The following is a 17,985-nucleotide window of genomic DNA, read 5'->3' as shown; positions in this document are numbered from 1 at the left end:
ATAAGTGTAAGATTAGGGGTGTTTAGACTCGGGGTTCATGTTAGGGTGTTAGGTGTAGACATAACTTTTATTTCCCCATTGGAATCAATGGGGCTTCGTTAAGGAGTTTTACTCTGCTTTTTGGCAGGTGTTAGACTTTTTTTAAGCCGGCTATCCCCGTTGATTCCTATGGGGAAATCGTGCACGAGCACGTTACACCAGCTCACTGCTAACGTAAGCAGCGCTGGTATTGGAGTGCTGTAAGGAGCAGAATTTTGCTAAACGCTCACTTTGGGTTGTAAAAAGCCGTAATACCAGCGCTGTCTGTACGTGAGCGGTGAGCATAAACTATTCATTAGCACCGCACAGCCTCTAACGCAAAACTCGTAATCTAGGTGTGTTTTTTTTTATTTCACCTGTGCTCTAGTTCAGATATCTTCAAATTCTGGCTTGTTAGGGAGCCCTGAGGACAGGTTTTAAAACCAGTGATCTAGGCCCATTTTGTTATATTTCATTCCAGCATTTTGTAAACCTTGAGCTTCTCACCAAAAATTATTTGCATACTGTGCAGTCATAACACAAATGGTTGTAAAAGCTTCTCTGGGATCCCCTTGGTTTAGAAATTGCAGGCATACATGGATTTGCCATTGTTTTTTGATTATTAGAAGGCTGCTAATTGCAACTGCGCACTACACTTCTGAAATTCCTGGCCATAAAAGGGTTAATCAGGTAGCTTGTAAACTTTATTATAGCTTTAATGTAGAGATTAGCCTACCGCCTGACACTTCCCACCCCTGATCCCTATCTCATCACTTCCCAACAGTAATCTGTGAAGGATAAAGGAAAACAGAAGCGCCACATGGCCTAGTATTGCATGCACTTTTGTAATAAGGTGCAAAGAAATTTAGGAAAATCACTCACATGTGAGAAAGCACAACTCTTGGTGCAAATATAGCAGGCTGGAATCTCGCAGTCATCCAGCAAACTGGCCTCTCGCAAATCAAGCAGTGGAGTGGATCCTTACAAACATTTCCCAAATGTCTTTGGTACTTTGCCAGTAATATTCAAGTCCTTTTTCATTCACCCACTCTTCTGGTCAAACAACTCACTCCCCACTGGTCAATACCATCTTATGTATTGACAGACAGTTTGCCAGTATTCAGATTTAGGGCTTTTTTTTATATTTTATTATTATTATTATTTTTTTATGCAGTGTAGGGATCCCTCCTCAACTCTTCCACCTCGACTGATCCCTCCCAAACAGTTCTCTAACCCTTCCCCCCTCTAACTAGTGCCTGCCACCTTAGGTACTGGCAGTTGTCTGCCAGTACCCAGTTAATATAATGTAATTTTATTTATAATTTATGTTTATTTATTTTTAGTTTTTAATAAAAAAAAATAACCTTTTTCTATAGTTTAGAGACTTAGCATTCTAGCAACAATTCCCAACCTTTCCTTTTCATTTCATTTTGTTTTGATGCCACAATTTTCACTAGTTTTTGCATGTCCAGACAATTGATAATTTTACTTTAGATGCTTGTTTTTAGATCCTTGACAATATTGATCCACACTAGAGGATATTTGCTGGATAACCCCACACTAAACTAAAAATTGCAAAATAGTTTACCGCTACCAAGGCTACTTTGCTAAAGACATTTCACATTTTAAATGTATTTATTTACACAATAAAATAAAAATGTTAGGTCATATTTTTTAACTTTTTGTTTTTAGATTAAAATTGACACTAGTATAAAATGGAACTAAAAATATAAATCACAAAGGATAAAGTGTACAATTTAACACAAATGTGAAGTTATTTAAGAGTCAGCACTAATTGCCTGAAATGCAAGACTGTCAAAAGATCTGAGATAAGGAGGCAGCTTAGATACACATAATTACAGAGGTAAAAAATATATCTGTATAACAGTGTTGGTTATGCAAAATTGGGGAATATTAAATAAAGGGATTGTCTATCTTTTTAAACAATAAAACTTTGGGTGTTTACTATCCCTTTAAATTTTTTGTTCAGAAGAAATTCATTTATCAACCAAATTTGTTAGTCAAGACTTGTAGGCATTTAAAAAATTAGACTTATAATGGAACATTTCATTACACTTAAATTATGTCTAATAATAATTCTACATTAATATATGTGTAATAATGTAAATTTTAAAACTGTATTCAGAGCTGTTAGGTTTGGGATCAAATAGTTATTGCAAATCACACATTTCGAAAATAACAAAGGAATTTTTTTTTCCTTTAAACTGCAAGCATTTAACAGACACATTAGGAAAACGTGTAACAATTCTAAGGGCTTTTTTCCCTTTAAACTGCAAGCATTTAACAGAGGCATTAGGAAAACGTGTAACAATTTGCAGGGCTGTCTCAGTGGAATGATCATAAAAAAGGGGCAGGCCCTGTGAGTGGCGAGATGCCTCCTATTGAAAGTAATGGAGTTTGCTGGATAGGGACACTTCGCTCCTTAGTGCGAAGTTATCAGGGAGCAGGGGGAGCACTTTAAAATTAAAATCTTGCAGCCAATATGACTCACATTATGCTGCTTTCTGCATAGAGCATCTTACATTCACCTATATGTTTGTATATATGTGTTTTCCTATTAGGATTATAAGTATATTGAGTGTTTTGAGAAAAGCTCACCACCTTTTAGTTGGCGAGAAAAAACTGTGAGATCAGCAGTGCAAAAATCTTTATAGAATTATGCTGGGATTAGACATTTTTATATACGCCCATGTTCAACCCATGTTCAGCCCATTTTATGAAAAAAACAACAATTACGCTTTGCATTTTGCATTTATAAGTACAAATTTCTGTGTGATTTTTGCACATTCCAGTGCACTAAAATTATGATTTACGCTGTGCATATATAATTAGATTTATTCCTGTGTAAATTACACACAAATTTGATGTTTTTTGTTAAAATACGATTTTTGGTGAAGAATTGTTTTACGATTTTTGATGCACCTTAACAATACAATTTTTCCCTGCTTATTTTTGTGTGATTGGGTCAAATATTTGTTTTCTATGATGTTTAAAATACGAATTGTATTGTGCATTTTTCATATGGAAATGCAGTATACGTCCCTTAGCGACACACCCTGTTTTCATAGTAAAAAGTGGCTTTAGATCATTCCACCATGGAAATAGAAGGACTGGCGAGCATTCTTTAATAATCTCACCAGCCCAGAGAGCTTTTAATCATCGATCCCTAAATGTATACACAAAATAAATAAATATGAAGTGTCTACAGTTCTACAACTTTAAACAATTAATTATCAGGCAATTTGTACTAGAATACTATATATGAATGAAAACAAAATAGCTAGAGTACAAGTTGCGTGCTAACTGCTGTGAGCGATATCGGATTTTTGTGCACATTGGAAATAGCGTGCGTGTTACAAGTTGAAAGTAAACGCAACAACAAGATCACAATCACATTTCACTGCTTTTTGTGCACATTGGAAATAGCATGCGTGTTACAAGTTGAAAGTAAACGCGACCACAAGATCACAATCACATTTCACAATCTTTGAATTAGCACAACAGAAGGGTAGTGTGTTAAAAGAAGCTGCACTAAAACAGAGGTATAAAACTTTAATTTACAAGATGACAAACTCCTCCGGGTCCTCTTATACTACGAATACCAACATTGCTGACCAATTTGCAAAACACTACAATTCACTATATAACCTACCCTCACAAAACACGGAAGTTAAGGCTAATGCAATAAACGAATACCTTTCACAAGTCCAACTCACCACCAAATACAAAGAGGACTATGAGACCCTGGACTCACCGTTCTCACTCCAAGAAATCCATGCAGCAATAAAAGCTTTCCCACAGGGAAAATCCCCAGGCCCTGATGGATTTACTCCTACATTTTTTCATCTATTTGAGTCCCTACTAAGCCCTCATCTCTTGGAAATGTACCATGCCCTAGATAGCAGCTGCTATCTATCACAGTCCCTCTTAGAAGCCATAATATCGGTAATTCTGAAACCTTGTAAATCTACCAATCAAGTCGCAAACTATCGCCCTATATCCTTGATAAATATCTATATTAAATTGTATGCTAAACTCCTAGAAACACGAATAAATAAGCTGCTCCCATCCACCATACATACCGACCAGGTAGGCTTCATTCCTGACAGGGAAACCAAGGATAACACCATTCAAGTGCTGCAAACAACGTTAGCTGCTACCTTAAAGAAAACATTCCTAATCCTATTATCCACAGATGCAGAGAAGGCCTTTGACAGAGTGAACTGGGATTTCCTCTGGTCCACTCTGTCAAAATTCAGCTTCACACAAGTGTCCATTAATCGTATACAGCATTATATAACAATCCAGCCACTAGAATTAATGCAAATAATACCCGCTCTCAAAAAAGTCCCCATAAGAAACGGTACACAACAAGGCTACCCCCTATCTCCACTCCTATTTGCATTAGTTGTAGAAGTTTTGAGGCACGGGTCAGACGCAATAACCAAATTAAGAGAATCAATAATGGGCCCTCTAATCAAAAATACCTACTTGATGCAGATGAGTCAAAAGGGGTGAGTGTGGCACTATGCTAGTTATTAGGGGCCAGAGAAACCGGTACAAAGACCAGGTGCTACTCCTCTAAAGGAAATGTTGAATAAAGAGGGTGTCACAAATTAAGGAATGACAAAATAAGAGTTTAAGAGTGCACAACCAGCTCCCTTAAGGTATAGGAAATATTAAAACTTAATCCTTTATTTAAATATTTTAAAAATGGTAGATACCACGGTTCTAAGAACCTACACACAAATTAACACCAAAAGACACACACACTGAAAGTACTAGTAAGCTCTAAAAAAAGAAAGATAGGCTTACAGCAATACCCCTGGTATTCCTGGCAGATAACTGGTTACGTCGGCATCAGTTTGGGGCATACAGGCAGGTTTAACAAAAAAGAAAAGAAAAAAGGAATATAGATTGCTTCGTGTTTTGGACCGTAAACAATCTTTTGTCAAGCATATAAGTTCAAAGAATTTTGAAAAATTGCTAACGCCGGAGCAGGAAATATAAAAACTGAGGCAACCAATCGGCACCTAGCATTCGTTCCTGCCCTATTCCCCATTGGTCAGGTCACGGACTACCTGAATGAAGACTTAAGAGCTATCAATTTCCTATTGGCTGGCTATCGTTTTCATTCACCTAGATTACGAGTTTTGTGTTAGAGACTGTGCGGTGCTAATGAGCAGTTTAAGCTCACTGCTCACTTACAGACAGTGCTGGTATTAGGGGTTTTTAGAAACCCGGCATTAACCGCAAAAATGTGAGCGAAGAGCAAAATTTTGCTCCACATCTCACCTCAATACCAGCACTGCTTAAGTTAGCGGTGAGCTGGCTGAACATGTTTGTGCACGATTTCCCCATAGGAATCAATGGGGGAGAGCCGGCTGAAAAAAAACCTAACACCTGCAAAAAAAGCAGCGTAAAGCTCATAACGCAGCCCCATTGATTCCTATGGGGAAATAAAAGTTATGTCTACACCTAACGCCCTAACATGAACCCCGAGTCTAAACACCCCTAATCTTACACTTATTAACTCCTAATCTGCCGCCCCCGACATCGCTGACACCTACATTATATTATTAACCCCTAATCTGCCGCTCCAGACACCGCCGCCACCTACATTATACTTATGAACCCCTAATCTGCTGCCCCCAACATTGCTGACACCTACATTATATTTATTAACCCCTAATCTGCCGCCCCCAATCTCGTCGCAACCTAACTACATTTATTAACCCCTAATCGGCCGCCCCCAACGTCGCCACCATTATAATAAAGTTATTAACCCCTAAACCTAAGTCTAACCCTAACCCTAATCCCCCTAACTTAAATATAATTTAAATAAATCTAAATAAAATTACTACAATTAACTAAATAATTCCTATTTAAAAATAAATACTTACCTATAAAATAGTTACACTGTAGCTATCTTAGGGTTTATTTTTATTTTACAAGCAAGTTTGTATTTATTTTAAGTAGGTAGAATAGTTATTAAATAGTTATTAACTGTTTAATAACTACCTAGTTAAAATAAAGACAAATTTACCTGTAAAATAAAACCTAACCTAAGTTACAATTACACCTAACACTACACTATAATTAAATTAATTCCCTAAATTAAAAATAATCTAAAGTACAAACAAACAAACTCTAAATTACAGAAAATAATAAAGAAATTACAAGATTTTTAAACTAATTACACCTAATCTAATCCCCCTAACAAAATAAAAAGCCCCCCCAAAATAAAAAAAGTCCTACCCTACACTAAATTACAAATAGCCCTTAAAAGGGCCTTTTGTGGGGCATTGCCCCAAAGTAATCAGCTCTTTTACCTGTAAAAAAATTTACAATTCCCCCCCAACATTAAAACCCACCACCCACACAACCAACCCTACTCAAAAACCCACCCAATCCCCCCTTAAAAAAACTAACACTAACCCCCTGAAGATCACCTTACGGGAGACGTCTTAACCCAACCGGGCCAAAGTCCTCAATGAAGCTGGGACAAGTCTTCATCCAAGCCGGGCGAAGTGGTCCTCCAGATGGACAGAAGTCGTCATCCATACGGCATCTTCTATCTTCATCCATCCGGCAGGGAGCGAGCATCTTCAAGACATCCGACGGGGAGCATCCTCTTCTTCCGACGGCTAAACACAGAATGAAGGTTCCTTTTAATGACGTCATCCAAGATGGCGTCCCTTCAATTCTGATTGGCTGATAGAATTCTATCAGCCAATTGGAATTAAGATAGAAAAAATCCTATTGGCTGATGCAATCAGCCAATAAGATTGAAGTCCAATCCTATTGGCTGATCCAATCAGACAATAGGATTGAGCTGGCATTCTATTGGCTGATTGGAACGGCCAATAGAATGCGAGCTCAATCCTATTGGCTGATTGCATCAGCCAATAGGATTTTTTCTACCTTAATTCCGATTGGCTGATAGAATTCTATCAGCCAATCGGAAATGAAGGGACGACATCTTGGATGACATCATTTAAATGAACCTTCATCCTGTGCTTAGCCATCGGAAGAAGAGGATGCTCCGTGTCGGATGTCTTGAAGATGGACCCGCTCCACGCCGGATGGATGAAGATAGAAGATGCCGTCTGGATGAAGACTTCTGCCCGTCTGGAGGACAACTTCGCCTGGCTTGGATGAAGATTTCTCCTGGCTTCGTTGAGGACTTCGGCCAGGACTTCTCCCGGTAAGGTGATCTTCAGGAGGTTAGTGTTAGTTTTTTTAAGGGGGGATAGGGTGGGTTTTTGAGTAGGGTTGGTTGTGTGGGTGGTGGGTTTTAATATTGGGGGGGAATTGTAATTATTTTACAGGTAAAAGAGCTGATTACTTTGGGGCAATGCCCCGCAAAAGGCCCTTTAAATGGCTATTTGTAATTTAGTGTGTATGGTAGGGTTTTTTTTTTTGGGGGGGGGGGGCTTTTTTTTGTTAGGGGGGTTAGATTAGGTATAATTAGTTTAAAAATCTTGTAATTTCTTTATTATTTTCTGTAATTTAGTGTTTTGTTTTTTTGTACTTTAGATAATTGTATTTAATTGTAATTAATTGTATTTAATTTAGGTAATTAATTTAATTATAGTGTAGTGTTAGGTGTAATTGTAACTTAGGTTAGGTTTTTACAGGTAAATTTGTCTTTATTTTAACTAGGTAGTTATTAAATAGTTAATAACTATTTAATAACTATTGTACCTAGTTAAAATAAATACAAAGTTGGCTGTAAAATAAAAATAAACCCTAAGCTAGCTACAATGTAACTATTAGTTATATTGTAGCTAGCTTATGGTTTATTTTATAGGTAAGTATTTAGTTTTAAATTGGAATAATTTAGTTAATTGTAGTAATTTTATTTAGATTTATTTAAATTATATTTAAGTTAGGGGGTGTTAGGGTTAGGGTTAGACTTAGGTTTAGGGGTTAATAACTTTATTATAGTGGCGGCGACATTGGGGGCAGCAGATTAGGGGTTAATAAATGTAGGTAGGTGGAGGCGATGTTAGGGCCAGCAGATTAGGGGTTAATAATATTTTAATAGAGTTTGCGATGCGGGAGTGCGGCGGTTTAGGGGTTAATATATTTATTATAGTGGCGGCGATGACCAGTTCGGCAGATTAGGGGTTAAAATATTTATTTTAGTGTTTGCGATGTGGGAGGGCCTCAGTTTAGGGGTTAATAGGTAGTTTATGTGTGTTAGTGTACTTTTTAGCACTTTAGCTAAGAGTTTTATGCTACGGCGTTGTAGTGTAAAACTCTTAACTACTGACTTTAAAATGCGGTACCAGTCTTGACAGGAGAGGGTTTACCGCTCACTTTTGGTCAGAGTCGTAATACCGGCGCTATGCAAGTCCCACTGAAAATATAGGATACGCAATTTACGTAAGTGGATCTGTGATTTTTCCGAGTCTGGCCAAAAAAGTGAGCGGTACACCTGTACCTGCAAGACTCGTAATACCAGCGGGCATTAAAAAGCAGCGTTGGGACCGGACAACGCTGCTTTTTAAGCCTAACGCAAGACTCGTAATCTAGCCGCATATGAATAAAGATGGGAAATTAGGTATACAGGGGAATATAAGATAGTCAAAAACGGAGAAAGGAAAGAAAGAATAAAAGGGGAATAATAATAATGACAAAAGTGTGGACATAGGCTTACCTGTGTACCTATGCATAGAGAGTGTGGAATATACAATGTAATTGACTACAGTATATGAAAGTACAATACAATTTTTTTTTGATAATGGGTTAAGAAACCAGAGTCCACAATTAGTCCAGAATTTAGCAAGTTGAAGTGCATTATCATTTTCATTTCAAAGGTTTTTCTTTCCATGGTGTTTTTGAAGTTTTTTTTGAGAATCTTGATTTTAAGGTTTGGGATTGAGTGGTCAGGTTGGGTGAAATGGTGACCAACAGGGGTACAGTATTTTGTTTCACAGTGGTTTTATATACAAACAAATGAACTCTGCCCTTAATACCCCATGTGAAAACTTGCTACAATACAGGGAGAAGAAAAACATATCGCGTATCCCACTAGTTGTCAAATATAACCCTGCTGTAGAAGGAATATGAAAAACCATAAAGGAATTAAAACCACTACTCTTAGAGGATCCAATACTCAAAAAAAATCTCTCCAAAACCCCCTATCCTGGCACTCAGACAACCACCCAACCTAAAACAGAATCTGGTCCACAGAAAGCTACCCCTTGATAAAAAGAACACCCAGAATGGAACCAAGAGCTGCAACAAATCTCTCTGCAAACTATCGCCTAGATTTAGAGTTTGGCGGCCAAAGGGGTGCATTAGCTACGCATGCTTTTTTTCTCCCGCACCTTTTAAATACCGCTGGTATTTAGAGTTCACAGAATGGCTGGGTTTTCACTGCGTTAGGCTCCAAAAAGGGAGCGTAGAGCATAATTTAACGCCACTGCAACTCTAGATACCAGCGGTGCTTACGGATGCGGCCAGCTTCAAAAACATGCTCGTGCACGATATCCCCATAGAAAACAATGGGGCAATTTGAGCTGAAAAAAAAACCTAACACCTGCAAAAAAGCAGCGTTCAGCTCTTAAGGCAGCCCCATTGTTGTCTATGGGGAAACACTTCCTACGTCTGCACCTAACACTCTAACATGTACCCCGAGTCTAAACACCCCTAACCTTACACTTATTAATCCCTAATCTGCCGCCCCTGCTATCGCTGACACCTGCATATTTTTTTTAACCCCTAATCTGCCGCTCCGTAAACCGCCGCTACCTACATTATCTCTGTGTACCCCTAATCTGCTGCCCCTAACACCGCCGACCCCTATATTATATTTATTAACCCCTAATCTGCCCCCCACAACGTCGCCTCCACCTGCCTACACTTATTAACCCCTAATCTGCCGAGCGGACTGCACCGCTACTATAATAAAGTTATTAACCCCTAATCCGCCTCAATAACCCTATAATAAATAGTATTAACCCCTAAACTGCCCTCCCTAACATCGCCGACACCTAACTTCAATTATTAACCCCTAATCTGCCGACCGAATCTCGCCGCTACTGTAATAAATGGATTAACCCCTAAAGCTAAGTCTAACCCTAACCCTAACACCCCCCTAAGTTAAATATAATTTAAATCTAACGAAATAAATTAACTCTTATTAAATAAATTATTCCTATTTAAATCTAAATACTTACCTGTAAAATAAACTCTAATATAGCTAAAATATAAATTATAATTATATTGTAGCTATCTTAGGATTTATATTTATTTTACAGGTAACTTTGTATTTATTTTAACCAGGTACAATAGCTATTTAATAGTTAAGAACTATTTAATAGCTACCTAGTTAAAATAATTACAAAATTACCTGTAAAATAAATCATAACCTAAGTTACAATTAAACCTAACACTACACTATCAATAAATTAATTAAATAAAATACCTACAATTATCTACAATTAAACCTAACACTACACTATCAGTAAATAAATTAAATACAATTCCTACAAATAAATACAATTAAATAAACTAACTAAAGTACAAAAAATAAAAAAGAACTAAGTTACAAAAAATAAAAAAATATTTACAAACATAAGAAAAATATTACAACAATTTTAAACTAATTACACCTACTCTAAGCCCCCTAATAAAATAACAAAGACCCCCAAAATAAAAAAATGCCCTACCCTATTCTAAATTACAAAAGTTCAAAGCTCTTTTACCTTACCAGCCCTTAAAAGGGCCCTTTGCGGGGCATGCCCCAAAGTATTCAGCTCTTTTGCCTGTAAAAAAAAACATACAATACCCCCCCCCAACATTACAACCCACCACCCACATACCCCTAATCTAACCCAAACCCCCTTAAATAAACCTAACACTAAGCCCCTGAAGATCTTCCTACCTTGTCTTCACCATGCCAGGTATCACCGATCGTTCCAGGCTCCAAAATCTTCATCCAAGCCCAAGCGGGGGCTGGCGATCCATAATCCGGCGGCTGAAGAGGTCCAGAAGAGTCTTCATCCTATCCGGGAAGAAGAGTAGATCCAGACTGGCAACCATCTTGATCCAAGCGGCATCTTCTATCTTCATCCGATGACGACCGGCTCCATCTTGAAGACCTCCACCACGGACCCATCTCCTTCTTCCGACGACTTCCCGATGAATGACGGTTCCTTTAAGGGACGTCATCCAAGATGGCGTCCCTCAAATTCTGATTGGCTGATAGGATTCTATCAGCCAATCGGAATTAAGGTACGAAAATTCTGATTGGCTGATGGAATCAGCCAATCAGAATCAAGTTCAATCCGATTGGCTGATTCAATCAGCCAATCAGATTGAGCTTGCATTCTATTGGCTGTTCCGATCAGCCAATAGAATGCGAGCTCAATCTGATTGGCTGATCGGATCAGCCAATCGGATTGAACTTGATTCGGATTGGCTGATTCCATCAGCCAATCAGAATTTTCCTACCTTAATTCCGATTGGCTGATAGAATCCTATCAGCCAATCGGAATTCGAGGGACGCCATCTTGGATGACGTCCCTTAAAGGATGAAGATAGAAGATGCCGCTTGGATCAAGATGGTTGCCGGTCCGGATCGCCTCTTCTTCCCGGATAGGATGAAGACTTCGGAGCCTATTCTGGACCTCTTCAGCTGCCGGATTATGGATCGCCAGCCCCCGCTTGGGCTTGGATGAAGATTTTGGAGCCTGGAACGATCGGTGATACCTGGCATGGTGAAGACAAGGTAGGAAGATCTTCAAGGGCTTAGTGTTAGGTTTATTTAAGGGGGGTTTGGGTTAGATTAGGGGTATGTGGGTGGTGGGTTGTAATGTTGGGGGGGGGTATTGTATGTTTTTTTTTATAGGCAAAAGAGCTGAATTCTTTGGGGCATGCCCCACAAAGGACCCTTTTAAGGGCTGGTAAGGTAAAAGAGCTTTGAACTTTTGTAATTTAGAATAGGGTAGGGCATTTTTTTATTTTGGGGGTCTTTGTTATTTTATTAGGGGACTTAGAGTAGGTGTAATTAGTTTAAAATTGTTGTAATATTTTTCTAATGTTTGTAAATATTTTTTTATTTTTTGTAACTTAGTTCTTTTTTATTTTTTGTACTTTAGTTAGTTTATTTAATTGTATTTATTTGTAGATATTGTATTTAATTAATTTATTGATAGTGTAGTGTTAGGTTTAATTGTAACTTAGGTTAGGATTTATTTTACAGGTAATTTTGCAATTATTTTAACTATTTTAGCTATTAAATAGTTATTAACTATTTAATAGCTATTGTACCTGGTTAAAATAAATACAAAGTTACCTGTAAAATAAATATAAATCCTAAAATAGCTATAATATAATTATAATTTATATTGTAGCTATATTAGGGTTTATTTTACAGGTAAGTATTTAGCTTTAAATAGGAATAATTTATTTAATAAGAGTTAATTTATTTCGTTAGATAAAAATTATATTTAATTTAGGGGGGTGTTAGTGTTAGGGTTAGACTTAGCTTTAGGGGTTAATCCATTTATTACAGTAGCGGCGAGATTCGGTCGGCAGATTAGGGGTTAATAATTGAAGTTAGATGTCGGCGATGTTAGGGAGGGCAGATTAGGGGTTAATACTATTTATTATAGGGTTATTGAGGCGGGAGTGAGGCGGATTAGGGGTTAATAACTTTATTATAGTAGCGGTGTGGTCCGCTCGGCAGATTAGGGGTTAATAAGTGTAGGCAGGTGGAGGCGACATTGAGGGGGCAGATTAGGGGTTAATAAATATAATATAGGGGTCGGCGGTGTTAGGGGCAGCAGATTAGGGGTACATAAGGATAACGTAGGTGGCGGCGCTTTGCGGTCGGCAGATTAGGGGTTAATTATTGTAGGTAGCTGGCGGCGACGTTATGGGGGGCAGGTTAGATGTTAATAAATATATTATAGGGGTCGGCGGTGTTAGGGGCAGCAGATTAGGGGTACATAAGTATAACGTAGGTGGCGGTCGGCAGATTAGGGGTTAAAAAAATTTAATCGAGTGGCGGCGATGTGGGGGGACCTCGGTTTAGGGGTACATAGGTAGTTTATGGGTGTTAGTGTACTTTAGAGCACAGTAGTTAAGAGCTTTATAAACCGGCGTTAGCCCAGAAAGCTCTTAACTACTGACTTTTTTCTGCGGCTGGAGTTTTGTCATTAGATTTCTAACGCTCACTTCAGCCACGACTCTAAATACCGGAGTTAGAAAGATCCCATTGAAAAGATAGGATACGCAAATGACGTAAGGGGATCTGCGGTATGGAAAAGTCGCGGCTGGAAAGTGAGCGTTAGACCCTTTCCTGACTGACTCCAAATACCGGCGGTAGCCCAAAACCAGCGTTAGGAGCCTCTAACGCTGGTTTTGACGGCTACCGCCCAACTCTAATTCTAGGCCTATGTCAACACATTTGTGAAAGCAGAAAAACCTTTGAAATGAAAATAATAATGCACTTCAACTTGCTATACTCTGGACTAAATGTGGACTCTGGTTTCTTTCTATAGTATATGAAAGTACATTACAAAAAGTTTTGATAATGGGTTAAGAAACCAGAGTCCACATTTAGTCCAGAGTTTAGCAACTCTGTATAGTTAGTCCAATAAAAAGTATCATTGCTCAATGCAATACTCTTGTTATTTTGATATCTAAATCTCTGGACTAACACAGCTACTCCAATCAAAGTATGTATATATATATATATATATATATATATATATATATATATATATATATATATATATATATATATATATAAAGAAATGCAACACCTCTACAAAACACAACAACAAAATGTTATCAAGAAGAAAAAGAAGAAACTTGCATGCCTGTCACAAAACAGAAGCAAACACAAAATGCAAGATAATAGAGCTAAAGGTGACAGTTCAACTACAAAAAATGACCAAACATCCACTGACAATAACAGCACCTCATTCAAAACACAAACTGTCACCAATCAAGAAAACCATACAGAAAACTCAGGGATTGTGAACCTTTCAAACTACCACCTATCAGAACCAGAGATATCAGTACTGTCTAAAGGATTATCATTCTGTCCAAGTACAAATCTAGACAACATACAACTGTACTCAAACTTAGAAAAATTCTTCAGGAGATTGCGGCTAAAATAATTTTTTTATGACAAAGAAAATACCAGCACTATGGAGGACTACAATGGAAGCAAAAAGAACACAATCTTCACACCTGCACCAGGACGCAACACAAAATTGGACAGCTATATTGAAAGCTTTCGGTTAAGAACAGCATCCTTGCTTAACACACAGCAGAAAAAAATAATGTATAAGCTCTCACATTTAGAAAAAAACTCTATAAAAAACTAAAAAAACAATGAAAATATTACCATTAAGTCTGCGAACAAGGGAGGAGCAGTGGTGATCATGAATAAACAGGACTACATCACAGAGGGAAATAGACAATTATCAGATCAAACTTATAAAAATAAACTGAAAAAGGACCCCACCCAGGAATACACTTTGCAACTTAGAAAACTAATAAAAATAATCCCTAAACACACGCAACTTAAACTGGACAAACTGGTGCCCTCTAACCCTGGCATAGGGACATTCTACATGCTCCCAAAAATCCACAAACCAGGGAAACCAGGGAGACCCATAATAACTGGCATGGACACTCTGACTGAGGAAATATTGGGCCTAGTGGAGAATATTCTTAAGCCCTTAATTATTAACACCACTAGCTTTATATAAGACACCACTGATTTTCTTAACAAAATCAGCCAGATAACAGAGTTGCCAGAGGATACTATACTTGTGACAATAGATGTGGAATCCCTGTACAGCAAAATTCCACATAAAGATGGTATTGATGCCTGCTTAAACTTTTTTTCCTCAGACATCTCTAACCAGACATATACTGCTTCTACAGTCAGTAAACTTACCGAATTTATACTCACCCACAATTATTTCATCTTCAATAACTCCATCTATTTACAAACCATGGGAACAGCCATGGGCACCAAAATGGCACCACAGTATGCAAACCTCTTCATGGCTGATTTAGAACAGAGATTACTAGCTACTCACCCTCACAAACCCTTCAAATACTTTCACTACATAGATTATATTTTCCTCATATGGACAGAAGGAGAAAAAAACCTAGAACATTTTCACAAATCATTTAATCTATTTCATGCATCAATCAAGCTTAAAACTAACTTTTCTAGAGACTGTGTCAGCTTCCTTGATACAACAATATCCATTACAAATGGCAAACTACACTCATCTGTATACAGGAAACCAACAGATAAATGCAGCTACCTCCACAGCTCCAGCTCCCACCCCAATCACATTAAAAAATTAATAATCTACAGTCAGGCAACCAGATATCACAGAATTTGCTCAGACACCAAGGACCGTGACAAACACCTCATCACACTGTCCCAATCATTCAGAGAAAAAGTTTACTAAACAAGGGTTATAAACAAACAAATGAACTCTGCCCTTAATACCTCACATGAACACTTGCTACAATACAGGGAGAAGAAAAACATATTGTGTATCCAACTAGTTGTCAAATATAACCCTGCTGTAGAAGGAATACGAAAAATCATCAAAGACTTACAGCCACTACTCTTAGAGGATCCTACACTCAAAAAAATCTTTCCAAAACCCCCTATCCTGGCACTCAGTCAACCTAAAACAGAAACTGGTCCACAGAAAGCTACCCCTTGATAAAAAGAACACCCAGAATGGAACCAAGCACTGCAACAAAGTTCTCTGAAAACCATGTCAACACATTTGTGAAAGCAGCACAGCTAATCACAAGAGCAAACCCTATAACATTAAAGGGGCATATGCATGTATATCTGCAAATGTGGTATACATGATACATTGCACTGCATGTGAAGTGGGATGTTATATTGGAGAAACAAGTCAAAAACTGCACGTTTGGATGAACTTGCACAGACACGCAATCAAAAACCACTGTGAAACAAAATACTGTACCCCTGTTGGTCACCATTTCACCCAACCTGACCACTCCATCCAAAACCTCAAAATTAAGATTCTCAGAGGCAACTTCAAAAACACCATGGAAAAAAAAAAACCTTTGAAATAAAAATGATAATGCACTTCAACTTGGAAGCAAAAAGAACGCAATCTTCACACCTGCACCAGGACGCAACACAAAATTGGACAGCTATATTGAAAGCTTCCGGTTAAGAACAGCATCCCTGCTTAACACACAGCAGAAAAAAATAATGTATAAGCTCTCACATTTAGAAAAAAACTCTATAAAAAACTAAAAAAACAATGAAAATATTACCATTAAGTCTGCGAATAAGGGAGGAGCAGTGGTGATCATGAATAAACAGGACTACATCACAGAGGGAAATAGACAATTATCAGATCAAACTTATAAAAATAAACTGAAAAAGGACCCCACCCAGGAATACACTTTGCAACTTAGAAAACTAATAAAAATAATCCCTAAACACACGCAACTTAAACTGGACAAACTGGTGCCCTCTAACCCTAGCATAGGGACATTCTACATGCTCCCAAAAATCCACAAACCAGGGAAACCAGGGAGACCCATAATAACTGGCATGGACACTCTGACTGAGCAAATATTGGGCCTAGTGGAGAATATTCTTAAGCCCTTAATTATTAACACCACTAGCTTTATATAAGACACCACTGATTTTCTTAACAAAATCAGCCAGATAACAGAATTGCCAGAGGATACTATACTTGTGACAATGGATGTGGAATCCCTGTACAGCAAAATTCCACATAAAGATGGTATTGATGCCTGCTTAAACTTTTTTTCCTCAGACAGCTCTAACCAGACATATACTGCTTCTACAGTCAGTAAACTTACCGAATTTATACTCACCCACAATTATTTCATCTTCAATAACTCCATCTATTTACAAACCATGGGAACAGCCATGGGCACCAAAATGGCACCACAGTATGCAAACCTCTTCATGGCTGATTTAGAACAGAGATTACTAGCTACTCACCCTCACAAACCCTTCAAATACTTTCACTACATAGATGATATTTTCCTCATATGGACAGAAGGAGAAAAAAACCTAGAACATTTTCACAAATCATTTAATCTATTTCATGCATCAATCAAGCTTAAAACTAACTTTTCTAGAGAATGTGTCAGCTTCCTTGATGCAACAATATCCATTACAAATGGCAAACTACACTCATCTGTATACAGGAAACCAACAGATAAATGCAGCTAACTCAACAGCTCCAGCTCCCACCCCAATCACATTAAAAAATTAATAATCTACAGTCAGGCAACCAGATATCACAGAATTTGCTCAGACACCAAGGATCGTGACAAACACCTCATAACACTGTCCCAATCATTCAGAGAAAAAGTTTACTAAACAAGGGTTATAAACAAACAAATGAACTCTGCCCTTAATACCTCACATGAACACTTGCTACAATACAGGGAGAAGAAAAACATATTGTGTATCCAACTAGTTGTCAAATATAACCCTGCTGTAGAAGGAATACGAAAAATCATCAAAGACTTACAGCCACTACTCTTAGAGGATCCTACACTCAAAAAAATCTTTCCAAAACCCCCTATCCTGGCACTCAGTCAACCTAAAACAGAAACTGGTCCACAGAAAGCTACCCCTTGATAAAAAGAACACCCAGAATGGAACCAAGCGCTGCAACAAAGTTCTCTGAAAACCATGTCAACACATTTGTGAAAGCAGCACAGCTAATCACAAGAGCAAACCCTATAACATTAAAGGGGCATATGCATGTATATCTGCAAATGTGGTATACATGATACATTGCACTGCATGTGAAGTGGGATGTTATATTGGAGAAACAAGTCAAAAACTGCACGTTTGGATGAACTTGCACAGACACGCAATCAAAAACCACTGTGAAACAAAATACTGTACCCCTG

This window comes from Bombina bombina, chromosome 3, assembly GCF_027579735.1.
Source record: "Bombina bombina isolate aBomBom1 chromosome 3, aBomBom1.pri, whole genome shotgun sequence".
NCBI classification, from domain to species: Eukaryota; Metazoa; Chordata; class Amphibia; order Anura; family Bombinatoridae; genus Bombina; species Bombina bombina.
Note: the sequence above shows the minus strand (reverse complement) of the source record.